This window comes from Mandrillus leucophaeus, unplaced genomic scaffold (genome assembly GCF_000951045.1).
Source record: "Mandrillus leucophaeus isolate KB7577 unplaced genomic scaffold, Mleu.le_1.0 Scaffold813, whole genome shotgun sequence".
In the NCBI taxonomy this organism is placed as follows: domain Eukaryota; kingdom Metazoa; phylum Chordata; class Mammalia; order Primates; family Cercopithecidae; genus Mandrillus; species Mandrillus leucophaeus.
The window spans coordinates 415,256-419,194 of NW_012108842.1; positions in this window are offsets into that span (position 1 = coordinate 415,256).

The following is a 3,939-nucleotide window of genomic DNA, read 5'->3' on the forward strand; positions in this document are numbered from 1 at the left end:
TTATAATTTCAGTTCTTTTGCATTTCCTGAGGAGTGTTTTACTTCCAATTCTATGATTGATTTTAGAGTAACTGCCACGTGGTGCCAAGAATAATGTATATTCCATTGTTTCTGGGTGGGGAATTATGCAGATACCTGTCGAATCTACTTGATCCAGATCTGAGTTCAAGTCCTGAACATTGTTGTTAATTTTCTATTTTGATGATCTGTGTAATATTGACAGTGGTGTGTTAAAATCTCCCAATATTATTGTGTGGGAGTCTTAAGTCTCTTTGTAGGCCTCTAAGAACTTGCCTCATGAGTCTGGGTGCTTTTGTATTGGGTGCATATATATTTAGAACAGTTAGCTCTTCTTGTTGAATTGAACCCTTTACCATTATATAATGGCCTTCTTTATCTTTCTTGATCTTTTTGGTTTAAAGTCTGTTTTGTCAGAAACTAGGATAGCAAGATATGCTTTTTTCTGCTATTTGCTTCGTAACTTTTCCTCTATCTATTTATTTTGAGCCTATGTGTGTCTTTGCACATGAAATGGATCTCTTGCGTACAGCGTGCTGATGGGTCCTGACTCTTAATCCAGCTTGCCATTCTGTATTTTTTAATTGTGGCATTTAGCCCATTTACACTTAAGGTTAATATTGCTATAATCCCATTACTGAGTATATACCCAAAGAATATAAATTATTGTATTTTAAAGATACATGCACACATATGTTCATTGCTGCACTATTCACAATAGCAAAGACATAGAATTAACCCAAATACCCACCACTGATAGGCTGGATAAAGGAAACGTGGTACATAGACACTGTGGAATACTATGAAGACGTAAACAGGATGAGATCATTCCCTTTGCAGGGACATGGATGCTGAAGTTACCCTCAGCAAACTAACTCAGAAACAGAAAACCAAATACCACATGTTTTCACTTATAAGTGGGAACTGAACAATGAGAACACATGGACACATGGAGGGGAACAACATACAGTGGGGCCCGTTGGGGTAGGGAAGGGAGGGCATCAGGATAAATAGTTGATGCATTCTGGGCTTAATACCTCAGTGATGGATTGATAGCTGCAGCACACTACCATGGCACATATTTACCTATGTAACAAACCTGCACATCCTGCGCATGTATCCTGGAACTTCAAATAAAACAAATATAATGAACAACAACAAAAATAAATTCTTAATAAATGATATCTGAAGAAAGAAAGAAAGAAAGAAAGAAGACAGAGAGAGAGAGAAAGAAAAAAGAAAGAAAGAGGAAAGAAGAAAGGAAGGAAGGAAGAAAGAAAAGAAGGATGGAAAGGACGGAAAGGAAGGAAAGGAAGGGAAGGAAGGAAAGGAAGGAAAGGAAAGGAAGGGAAGGAAGGAAAGGAAGGAAAGGAAAGAAAGGAAAGAAAGAAAAGACAAGTCAGGATGATGGCCCACCAGGAGCAATGCAGAGCCAAGTGAGCCTCCCTGACACAGGGAAGGGATGAGTGAATGTGCAGCCCCAGGTAACATGCTTCTCTCACAGATCTCTGCAACCCTTGGTTCAGGAAATCCCCTCATGAACACACTCCATCAGGGCCTTAAGTGTGACACACAGAGATATATGGAGTCTAGGCAGAGCAGCAGCTCAGGCATGTGTAGAGACCTGAGAGTCTTAGATACCCCAGCTTTCTGGGCTTCCTGGCAAAAGTAGCTGTAGCTCCGGCAAAGTGGGAGGTTAACAATGAATATGTACTCCTAGCAAATAGTCTGAATGCAGGAGGCTGAGCAGTGACAGTCTGCAGGTACCACCTTCACAGCACATCACAGGATAAGACCCACTGGCTTGGAATTCCAGACAGCCATGGTAGCAGTGTTGTGCCTACCAGGGATGAAGTTGGGGGTTGGGTGCAGAGGGGAAGTGAGCATGGCAGCCTCCCAATTTTGCTGATTAGGCAACTTAGCCATTCTGCCTTTTGAAGTACACAATTTAGTGAACTTGAATGGTTCATTCTGAAGATGCACAGTATGTTTCAGGGTGGGAAAGTAGGAAAGCCTAATGGCTTGCCCTAGTGACCCTCACTACACATATGCCTTCACGTAAGTTCAGCTCCCCAAATCTACTCTCATTCTTACAAATAAATTCCATTACATGGACGTGTAAAGCAAGAAAAATTTCCTGTGTTGACATGTCCCTGTGTGGAAGAAAAATATCTTCTCTGAGAATTAATATAGTCAGCACTCATGTGAAGTTCCAGTTAAAATACAAGCTAGAAAAGCATTTTTGAAGAAACTGATCCTAGCCTCAAAGGCTTCCCACAGATCAAATTCCAAGGTTAATAGGCAGCTCCTGTTTACCAAGAAGCAAGACTTCATATATGAAAATCAGTAAAAGTAACAGAGACTAGAAATATTACCATAATTATTTTAAATATTAGAATTATATGAAACAAAATATAGAATTATTCCATATACTATCATGAGTTGGATGATAGCTCATGAGTTGGAAGAATCAGTATTGTATCATTAAAATGGCCAAATTACCCAAAGTAATTTACACATTCAATGATACTCATGTCAAACTACCAAAATCATCACAAAGTTAGATAAAAAACTACTCTAAAATTCACATGGAATCAAAATAAAGTGAGAATAGCCAAAATAAAGAGCTAAGCTGGAAGCACCATACTACCCAACTTCAAACTATACTGTAAGGCTAAAGTAATTAAAAAGCATGGTAGTAGTTTGAAAAGAGACACATAGATGAATGGAGGAGAAAACAAAGTCATTAATAAAGCCACACACATGCAACCATTTGATTTTTCACAATACGGACAAAAACAAGAAATAGGGAAAATATTCCCTATTCAATAAACGGTGCTGGGATAACTGACTAGCCACATGCAGAAGAACGAAACTGGATTGTCACAATTTACCCTGTACAAACATTGATGCAATGCGGATCAAAGATTTAAATGGAAGACCTCAAAGTATAAAAGTGTTTGAAGAAAACCTAGGATATTATTTATTGACATCAGGCTTGGCAAATCATTTTTGGCTAAGTCTTTAAATGCAATTGCAACAAAAACAAAAATTGGCATGTGGGACATAATTAAATAAAGAACTTCTTCAGGAAAAAAAAAAAAAACTATCCAGAGAGTACAAAGAAAACCTACAGAACGAGAGAAAATATTTACAAACTATTTATTTGATAAGAGTCTCATATCCAGATAATACAAAGAATTTAAACAATTCAACAAGCAAAAAACAAATAACCACACTTAAAAAAAAGAAAAAAGAAAAAAAAATACAGGCAAAATGCATGAACAGACACTTCACAGAAGAAGACATAAAATCAACCCACATATGAAAAACGTGCATCATCAACAGTCATCAGAGAAATGTGAATCAAAATCACAATGATATATTATGTCATACCAGTCACAATGACTATTATTAAAAAGTTAAACAAGAGAAACTGACTAGAATCTGAGGAAAAGGGAAGCTTAGAAACTCTTGGTTGGAATGTAAAGTAGTTAAGCCAACATGTGTAATAGTTTGAAAGTTTCTCAGAAAACTTAAAACAGATCTACCATTTCATCCAGCAATTCCATTACTGGGTATATACCCAAAGGAAAATAAATCATTCCATAAAAGGTGCATGTGCTAATATGTTCATCATTGTGCTTTTCACAATACCAAAGACAAGAAATCATCTGCCATGGATGGTGGATTGGGTAAATAAGATATGGTACATCTATACCATGGAATGCTATGCAGCCGTAAAGAGAACAAAATCATGTATTTTATAGCAACATTGATGCAGTTGGAATCCATTATCCTAAGTCAATTAAGGCAGGAACAAAAAGCAAAATACCCTGTGCGATCACTTATCAATGGAATCTAAACACTGAGCATATGTGCACTTAAACATGGGAAAAATAGACACTGTGAACTTCTAGA